Source organism: Solanum verrucosum, unplaced genomic scaffold (genome assembly GCF_900185275.1).
Source record: "Solanum verrucosum unplaced genomic scaffold, falcon-dt-bn FXZP01000268.1, whole genome shotgun sequence".
Classification (NCBI taxonomy): domain Eukaryota; kingdom Viridiplantae; phylum Streptophyta; class Magnoliopsida; order Solanales; family Solanaceae; genus Solanum; species Solanum verrucosum.
This window is the reverse complement of record NW_026019957.1, coordinates 4175899-4186965: the sequence shown is the minus strand read 5'-3', so window position 1 is coordinate 4186965 and position 11067 is coordinate 4175899. Positions and strand designations below refer to the sequence as shown.

General features: G+C 31.2%; 1 pseudogene; it reads left to right on the top strand.

Moving 5' to 3' along the window:
* Positions 1 to 1400: 1400 nt before the first annotated feature.
* Positions 1401 to 10153, top strand: LOC125814376 (mediator of RNA polymerase II transcription subunit 20a-like; annotated as a pseudogene).
* Positions 10154 to 11067: the final 914 nt, after the last annotated feature.

Below are 11067 nucleotides of genomic sequence, written 5' to 3'. Positions count from 1 at the left end.
GACGAAAACTTCACAGATTTTTTTTTTTTATCAATATCAACACAGGTAATAGTAAAAAGAATATCCAATAAATTAATTAATTCTAAAAGTAAAATATTAAAAAGGTAAATATTTTTCTTTAAAAATAAATAGTTAAGACAATTCTTATAAAATAAATTAAAATTAAGAAGATTTATCAATTTATTTCTTTTTCTTAATGATATATTTTAATCTAAAGTTGATTAATTCATAATTGCTTCTGGAAAGACAAAACATGAAATATAATTTGTGAAGTTAATATAATTATGTTCACATCTAAGTATCTGCTTAATACAGTTTTGCCTCTTGACTTTTTCATCTTTTAATGTTTCTTTCTCGAATATCATTTTTGCTCTAATATATCATGCTTTCTCCGTTTATTTTTATTTGTTTATATTTGACCTGACATATTTTTTTAAAAAATATCTAATAAAATGAAGAATATATTGAATAAAATAAATTCAGTATTTTGAGAAATGTATTAAAAAATGATTTAGTTAATAATAAAAATAGATTAGGAATTAAGTGATATTTGTCTCTTATTTGCTAAATTGAATAAGCAAAAGTAATCATCTCTTTTTCATTCGAGAAGTTCATAAATGAATGGACCGGGTAGTAGTTCACCAATACGAATATAAGTACTCTAAATTAATATCCTCTTCATTTCAACTTTAAGTGTCTTACTTTCTTTTTAATCTGTCTAAAAAAGAATGTCTCATTTTATATTTGGTAAGTTTTCCAATTTCAACATTCTACGTGAAAAGTTATAAAATCACAAGATTTAAAGTACTACACATATTTTTAATTTAAGCGTACAAATTTAAAAATATTTCCGTATTTCTTGAACATCGAGTTTAGTTAAACTAAAATATTTAAATTAGGACGGAGAAAGCTAGTAGTTTTTAGCATTAAGAATATACTCTTTTAATTTTAAATTGTTTGTCCTATATACCTTGTTAGTCTATTTTAAAAAATGTCTTTTTTTTTGTATATATTCTTCAATTATATAATTTTCCACATGACATGTTTAATATCAAAAAATAAAAGATATTTTGATATATTTAATATATCTTTAATTTAAAATTCAACATTTTTACTTTCTTAAATTTTGTATGGAAGTCAAAAATAAAATAAAATTGAAACAGATCGGTGTACTAGATAATTGTACAATGGGTTGGACGACGCAGTCATTAACCCTTTTCTTCAATAAAAAAATGCGAACTATAGCTTAATACTTTTCCTATTATAAATACTATGTCACAACTCATCTTTACAAAGAAATTAAAAACTTGCCTAGCTACAAGAATTCATAAATATTCAGATTATTTATACTAAAGACAAAAGAGTATATATCCACTATATATCAACACCAACAAAAATATATGGGGAATGGCATGAAAAAAGAATCGATTGTATCAGAAGAGCCAGAAACTAACAAGGATCATTTCTATTGTGGTAAGACAATGAAATTAGAGGAAGATCATTTTCTCGTTGGAGAAAATAATAAGGAAATCAATCATTCTTCGATGTCCTTAGTAAAAGAGGTAAAGATAAAAATCACGAAGAAGCAATTATCGGAGTTAATGGGTAAGGCAGACATAGAAGGTCTATCGATACATCAATTATTGACAAAGTTGATGAACGTCGATGAAGGTCTAGAGTTACATCATCGCTCATGGAGGCCTTCCTTACATACTATACATGAGGTCAATTAAATTAATCCGATTACTTGATAATTTCCACAAGCACAAATTTCGCTTTTTATAGGACCAAAAATTCTTTCCTATATATATATATATATATATAACTTCTTCTTTTTTTTCATTTTAGATGTATGTAGGAGGGTTCATTGATTTGTTTATGGAATGTGTATACAAGAATTATCTAAGTGTCAAGATTGCAGTCTACTTGTTCCATTTTCATGAAAAAATGAACTTAGTATAGGAGTCAATTCTTTGTAAATTTAATCTTTTTTGTTCAATTTTATTAGTAAATCTTTGTCTTTTCTACTTGCTTTCTCTCTGGACAAGCTTTCACTTAGATTATTTTTCGATCGATCTAACAAGAGGAATGAAAATAAATATTGATACAAGAGTTTATTTATAAGCGTTCCAGTCAGGGAGCGACTCTGAGACGAATTTTGTTGTTTGGATTAATTATTTTCTTAACTTTTCTCTTCTATGGTGGAACTAATGAACTATGACTTTAATGTAAAACAGTGTTGAACATTTTAATTCCAATTATTAGAGGGAAATCCATTATATGTATACCAGTATCTACCTAAATCTTATTTATTAATAAGATAAATTTTCTCTGCTATTATTATTTTATGATATCCTACCTAATGCATTAAAAAATCAGGTTCTTAAATTCCTTGTTTAAGGGACTAAAAGACCGCGACCTATCGTAATATGATTTGTCTCAAATCCCCACTAAAAAATTGAGCAATTTCAGATTATAACTATATATAATCAAAAGCATCGGACTAACTCTAGTACCTTATACTTTCTAGTTGTGAAGGGTCTGATTTCTTCGCTTCATACATAAAACTTTTATAATTCATTTCTTTTAGTAGCCATGGTAAGGGTTTTCCATCAATTAACTGAGATGACATGTTAAAGATTTGATTTTTATATAATGTTTGTCAATCATATCAAAATTTCATATTAACATAGTTCAACAAATTCTCTCTTTTTGATGATGATAAATTAAATCCATAGAAAAATTCATGTTCAACTCCCCCCTAAGAACCAACTTGATCAACAAATATGACTTAGTAAGATGGGTTCAATCTAGGGTTCCAAGACATGACTCCAATTCCTCTATTGAAGTTAAGCAATTGGCATTGAGTTATGATAGTTTTTATCCATGGAGCCCTTTCATTCATGGAGTTCCTAAATTTTCAATTTATAAAAATAGAATTCCCCAATTGATCGGTTAGGGTTTTCTTCCATGACGTGGGTTCTTCTGATTATTGGTGTATTTGATTTTGTTATGATCTTTCAAGAATGAATTGATATAATTACATGATTTTATGATGAATTCCCATGAACCCATGTTTTCTAGATGTTGATGATTGAAAGTCGGTTTAGAACCTTGAAAGGTGAATTATGGAATTATGCATGTTCTTATGGAATTTATGTAAATGTTTTAAGGATGATTTGAGAGTGAAGTATCAATGATGTTGTTATGGTTGTGTTGTTGAAAGGATTTCTCATATACACATGAAAGCATGATTTTTGAAAGGTTTTGTCACATAATAAGGGTTCTTAGGGTTTAAAGGTTTTCCCACCTAAAATGAACCAATGTTAAGGAGCTATTCTAATGTTGAGGCAAGAGGTGATTACCCATGCTCTCTAATTGAAAGACAAGAGGTGATTACCCATGTCACATGATGTAAGGACAAGAGGTGATTATCCATGTTCCTTCAAGAGCTAAGATGAATATGAATAAGAACTATTCCTTGGAAGGTAAGCTTAGTACCGAGTGGACAAGTGGCGATTACCCGTGTCCCATAAACTATGTGCCAACATAGGATTGTCTAGATAGAGATTATCTAGTGGATCCACATAAGCTAGAAGTTCAGGTCCTTACCGTGGCAAGTAAGACAACTTTTTCGGTGTGGGAGACACTGGATTCCATGATGATAGCCCTCATGGTCTTATATGTCGGTTAAGGCTACTTCCCACAAGCAAGCTATGATGAACTAAAGTTACTTCAAGGAAGTATCTCATACATGTTTAAGATGATGACTATGTGCATTGACCATGTTTTATGACTTATGCTTTCTAACTCGTTATCTCATGTTTAGCTTGGTCATTGCATCTCATAAAGGCATCTCTCTTTAAGCATATTTTTAAATGTTTTATGCATGACTATCATACTTAGTACATATTTTGTACTAACGCATACTCTTGCCTATATTTTTCCAATTGTAGGGATCGACTACCAGGGTTTCCAGTTTCGTGGCTAGAGTTCGTCGAGGAGATTTCAAGCTTTGGTGAGTCCTCATGCTTCGAGGACCGGACATTTATTGTTTTCATTATTTCCTTACTTTCAGTTTTTGAACATGATGTACGGGCTTCACCCAAATTCATTCTTATGTACTAGATGACTTTGAGATGACGTTTAGATTTTTGCTATGCTTTATGCAACTTTGATATATTGAAAGTGTCTTTTAAATCCTTTTATTCTAATTCTTGTATGATGAAAGCTAAGAGGTTTGTATGGGGTCTCGGGGTCATATACGCCATGTTACACCTAGGGTCTACCTTGGGTCATGACAAGTAAAGGATCGTACTTTTAGACGATTTCTTATTGCTTTTAAGCATAGCTTAGTGGATCTACTTAGTTGAGGTGTTTTGTACCAAGACAAGGTATAGGACAGTTCTGGAAGCATAGGCGAGAAGATGTATCATTACATAGCTCATAGTGATGGTTGTCGGTTCGAGAATCTCCCAAATAGTGTAAGGAATAAATTATTGTATTCTATACATCCTTGAGTTAATACCTTCTGTTTTATAAAACTTTAATTATTGAATCTCTTATTATTGCTCTTGTATTGAAGTTAAGTTAAGGTGAGTATTCTTTCAGTATTATTTGTTCAGTTACCTATGTTTTGAGTTCTCCTTACATACTCGTACATTCAATGTACTGACGTCATTCGACCTTCACCTTTTTATGATGCAGATACAGGTGCTCATGGTCATTAATAGGCGCTTCGTTGATATTTCTTGCATTCCAACTAGCTTTGGTGAGCCTCCTTGCTTTGCGGAGGACTTCATACTTATTTCTTGCGTTGTTAAGTTGTCGCGGGTTTTGTTCTGACATCTATCATAGTATTAGAGGCTTCATAGATAGTTAGAGTTGAGAAGTCTCTCATTATTTCCCCTTTGAGATATTTTGAGATCCTAAGACGGTTACTTATATCTTGTTAAGTATTTCCAGATATTTATTTGAGTTAAATTTTAATTGAGACTTTAAAGTTTAATTATGCATTTGAAGTTCCCATTTTGCCTGAGTAAGTCTTTCGCTAAGTAGTCAGCCAGGCTAAGGGTTCGCTTGGGGACAAACGATTTTTCTCGAGTGACAGAAACGTCCAGGGTGTAGACTCAGAGTGTGATATTCTTCCTCCATTGCTTTCTGTCAACATTCATGCTTGGAAGCTTGTGAGTAACAAGTTGTAACATAAATATTGGCTAAAGTAGAGGAAAATACATACCAATTGGGAGTACGAGATACTCTGGTAGATTGCCGAGTAGGCTCAAGAGCACTAGATCTTGGAGAATTCTCATATTCTAGTTGTGGTGCAATTTCAGGTGGCGGATTAGTGGCGGGATGAGGTAAAGTAAGCCGACGTCGTTCATACACAAATCCAGAATTGAACCTTTTAAAAGAAGATGATAAATCATCAAAAGTAGGAAGAAGAGGAGAAGCAAAAAATGAATCTATAATAGTAGGAAATAAATACTCATTCTCAAATAAAACAACATTTCTAGAAACATGAAATTTGTGAGATCATGGATCATAGCAAATAAAACTTTTTTGTGAAGTACTATAACTCATAAAAGCACACTTAGTAGACTGTACAAAAAATGTATTGTGTTGTGAAGGAGACAAATGCACAAAGCAAACACAACCAAATGCATGAAAATCACTATAGTTAGGATTTTGATGATAGGGACGAAAATATGGAGACTCAAGATTTAGCACTTTAGATGGAAGTCTATTAATTAAATAGACAGCAGTAGAGAAAGCTTCCATCTAGTATTTAGATGGTATAGAGGACTCAATCAATAATGTACGAGTGACATCTTAAAGGTGACGATTTTACGCTTAGCAACTCCATTTTATTTTGGTGTATATCCATAAGAGCATTGTTAGACAATTCACTTGTCAAGTAAAACTTTTTTAAATTCATAAGACGTATTCTCCACCAGAATTAGATCTTAATTATTTGATGCTTGTAGAAAACTGAATCTCAATGTAAGACAAAATTGTCTTGAACATAGAGAATACCTCAGATTTGGGTTGAAGAAAATACACCCATGTAAATCGACTATAATTATCTATGAATGTCACAAAGTATTTGAAATGTGCATGAGAAATAATTGGTGAAAATCCCGAAAAATCACTATGAATGACATCAAATCGCTTTGTAGCACGACTACCAAAATTAGGAAGAAAAGTTTTACTTTTGCCTAATTTATAAGTAGAACAATCAATGGAAGTAGCTGAAAATTGATTTTTCTTTACCAATAAACTAGAATTTAATAAATGAAACAACACAACAAAATTTAGATGTCCTAGACGCTTATGCCAAACCTCAGTCTTACTAGCAGTAGAAGTACAAGCAAAATATAGAATAAGAGGAATGAAAACTGTATAGGAAATAATCGTCCAACTTTAGGCCCCTTCGCGATTATCGTCTTCGACACTTGATCCTGCACAAGACAACCATTACAAGAAAAATTGACATCACAATTGTTATCTATCAATTGTCTAGCTGAAATAAGACTAGTTGAGAGCTTTGATGAAATAAAAACATTCTTGAAAGTTGGAGTAATGTCTCCAACATTGGAAATGAGTAAATTACTACCATTGACAATTTGTATTTGTGATGGACCTTGATACTTACGAACATGTTTTAGGATGCTCGTTGAGTTAGTCATATGATTGAAAGCACTCGAATTAACAATCCAAAATTAGATGTAACATCATTATCTTGTAATAGCAGTGCTAAAAGGATGACACTATCATTTGTTGCACCATTTTAGGAGTAAGAACTTGTCCTGAAGATGAGTTATCAATAGTGGAACCATTTATCCCACCTTGAAAAGCACCGACCCTACGATTTTGAGGGCGCGTTGGATACTCTTTGATAATGTGTCCTTGTTATTTACACTAATTACAGAACTTCTTGCTACAATTGCTAGCAATATGACAATATTCCTTTGCAACTGTAGCATTGATGAGTTCTAGTCATATTTATGTCCTTTCCTTTACCTTGAGCAACAAATACAACAATGACATCATTTTCAATATAACAAAAAATAAATTTTCTTTGGAGTTCATCACCTTACAATAAGTTCTTGATAATAAGAATAATATTCATCAATATGTAAGTTCAAACAATGAACGTGGAATGTCTAAAACGCTATCGAACTTGAAATTGAGGCCTTCTACATTTTCCCATTTTTCCACACACAAAACAAGTTCAACAACTTATTGTCTTTGGTATTACAAATTTCTTTGATTGGTGTATACCATTCGTTCTTTTGCATAAAGAATTGGTTTTAATATATAATTTTTTGACAATATTTAGGGTCTTTTAGTCATTTTAATAGTAGCACAACTTAATAGTATTTTTTGCCAAACACATCAACTTTTTATTATTGGTTTCATCACCTCTATCCAAACTTGTAACAATTTATTTATAAAATTAATTTTCGCACTTAAATTTAAACGTTGTTAATTTATAGTTAGCTAATCCAAACAGACTCTTTGTATGATTTTGAAGCTAAATGATTATACATTAATTGATCTGCACTTCATCCTCATCCCGCCTGGTTGATCTTTCACTAGCCAGGATTAAGAGAAAACTTATAAGTAGACAATTAAATAGGTAAATTCTTTTAATTACAATAAAATAGTGTAACACTCTGAATGCAATAGGTGATGTGGAAAAACTATTGAATATCTTGGCTACTATACAAATTCTTATAGTTGACATTGTTGACAAATTTTACGTGTACTATTTTTCTTATTAAAAACTAAAATCAATTTTTTTTAAAAAGTAACTTAAGTCGGAAATTTATAATTAAAAGCATGCAAGGTACGTAGATAAGAATTTTGGATAGAAATTATTTGATTCCTAATACAGAATTGTATTATATAAGATGAAATAAAGATAGTATATACTTTATTTTACTATAAACGATTCATATTTGTGCATGAATGTTTTGACTTGTTTGATCCTTCAAAACATCTTTTTTTTAATTGGTATATTAATTAATAAAAATAAATATGTAAACTAAATACACCATTCTAAGAAATTTTTATTCAGAACTACATTTATTCTATCTTTGAAGAAGATTAAGAAAAACTATTGATTTTACAAGGAATGAAAATACTATTTTAATTACCTAATAGGTATAAAAGTAATATTGTGTCATATAAAATGAAATAAATATAGTACATACTTTATTTTAATAAAAATAATTCCTATTCGTGCATGAAATCTTTGACTTGTTTTTCATCCTTCAAAGTATAATTTTTCCTCTTATAAAAAAGGTATATTAATGAAGAGAAATAAATATATAGACTAGATACGATTCGGACAAAATATGATGTTGACCTACATTTTAGGATGAATATTTATTATTCTTTCTTTCTATGTTCAATGATAATTAGGAAAAAATATTAATTCCACAATAAATTAGAAGGTAGAAGAAATACTATTTTGATTATCTAATAAGTTTAAACATAAAAGGTAAATTTGTTGAAATTTTAGTAACAAAATCCAAATATGACATGAACTTAATGACTTGATTAAGGTACTTGTCAACTATAAATACAGTTTTATTCTTTCAGACACTTTCAACTACTTTAAGATTCATTCTCTTATCTTTCCTTGTATTAGCCAAAGCATTTGTTCTTTTTGGATGATTTTTTTGTTAAGAGGCAAAAAGGAAATTGTACTGTTTTCATTAGAAACATAACATAACATTTTTGAAAGTTGCCAATCAAATGGTAACGATTTTGAATTCATTAGAAACATAACATTTTTGAAAGATTTTTGTGTGTATGTTTAAGTGTACTGTTTGTTACTTTGTCTGTTGTTAGGGTTTTGCGTTGGCAGCCAAATGCAGGAACAACAATCAATAGTCAAATATTGATAGACGTATCTAATTGTGCTGAGAGCATTAATGGCGTTAAAGAAGGAAGATGGAAAAATACTTTTACCTTTTATAAGCCCATACTTAAAGGTATTTCATTACTTAATAAATTATGTTTGTAAACATTATATAAAGGAATGGCCTTTTTTTTCCTCTCGATGCATTATAAAGATTGGATTTGGGAAGTTTTTCTCCTTCGTAAGTAATCTATAAAAAAGCAAAGAAGTATTGAAATAATTTGGGTCAAGAATAGATCTAAATGTAAGATAATCTATATATCTTGCATTTCCAACTTACACATCATGTCATTTTTAAGAGTACTTTTGTGGCCATATACGAGATTTAATTGTTGATTGATTTATTTTTTCTTTTACTAGTACAGGCAAATGCATCGGAATTTCTCCAAAAAGTTTTGGGGGTTTCACTTCAAGAACAACCCAACAAGTTTTGCATGGCACTTAGTAGGCAACGACTGGTTGTGGAAGCAGAGTCATCGATGTAGACGATAATGGAGAACTTACAATCATACATAATGAAGCTTATAGTTAATTGTGAGGTTTGTATTGTTGCGATCTGCAAATTATTGTTCTTATTGTACGTGGATGATATATATACTTATATAGCACCATCAAGAATTTTGTCTTCATAAATATTCATTAAAATATTTGACAGATATAAGGGTTTCAATATCGACTTGGTGACTTCCGGCTGCGAGTAGGCAAAGTTGTTCCAATAAATTCTGAGAACTTGAGGGGAATAGTTATGGAGGTATGAAATACTTTTAGAAATTTATTCTCAGTTGAAGCTTTTTATGTGGTTAATCTTTTTAAAAAAAAAAACATAGCTATGTTGTAATATATTATGTTTTTTTACTCTTCATGGAGAGGAATTCAATTGTTGTACTTTACCTAATTAACACTGTAAATACTATTATGAGCATGCTTGCCTCATAAGATGTTTGTTTCTTTTGTAGATGGAGTATCTTTCGATTTCTTCATGGGAAACATCACATCTGATTATGAGTGAATTCTTTGATATATGGAAGGAAACTCTTGAAAAAAATATCATTACCGGGTCCTTTTTTGCATGTTGAACCAATTTTTTTAGAGTTTGGCCTCTCTGATCAATGCACTTCACAACACCCGGTTGTACAATATGCTAGCATCTTGGCTCAAATGGCAACAACATCTCAATCATCACAAGCAACTAGAAATTATAATGTTTTGTTGACTTTATAAGATTTTTCTTTAGCTTCAGAAATGAGTTCTTTATGCTCATTAATAAATTGGGAATATGCACATCAATAGTAAGCAATCGTAAAGCTACTATGATTTCAGATCAATGTAATTTCTTTTCTTTTTAGTGGGTAATATGGAAAGTTAAATGGTTTCTTTTGTTTGAAGAATTGTTCTTTAAGATTATATAGACTTTGTAATGATATGAACTGTCGTTATTTAGAAAAAAAATGGAAATTCAGGAAATTCTAGGTCACTATCCCGCCAAGGCGGGCCAGATGTGCTAGGGCGGCAGAGCCACAGCGGGGTAAGTAGTCGCCAGGGCGGGATAGGCGAGACAGAATGTAAATAACGCGAAATCTTATTTCCTTCTTCTCCCTAAAATACCTAAATTAGTTGTAAAACACCCTAAAGCCCCCCCCCCCCCCCTCCCAAAAAGCTGCTCCAAGCTTGGGAAAGATGGAGAGAGATATTTCTAGCATAAGGATGTCTATGGATTACGAATTTCCGATCAAGATCACCGTCACGAGTTTCGGAAATAAGAATCGAAGACAAAACTCCGTGTAGCTGCTTGGCGCCCAGGTAGGCTAGGTTTTATTAATTGAGTAGTTATAACCTGTGCTCGTTGCATAGTATAATGATAACCAATGGTAGAATTCATGTGTAGGCCTTCATGCACCGAACATGAGCTAATTAAATTATATGAAGAAGCCTTAGATGCGAACTAGGGCTGAGTATGGTCGAGTTATTCTTAGGTGAGAGTGGGTCTCCGCACGGCCCGGTATGCTAACGGTTTGAGTTTGGGTTCAATGAGAGGACCAATTACGTGATATAACTGTGATATTTGAGAATAGAGAAATTGAACGTGATTCGTAATGAAAAATGATATTGTAATTCCCCAGAGTGGTTATATGGTT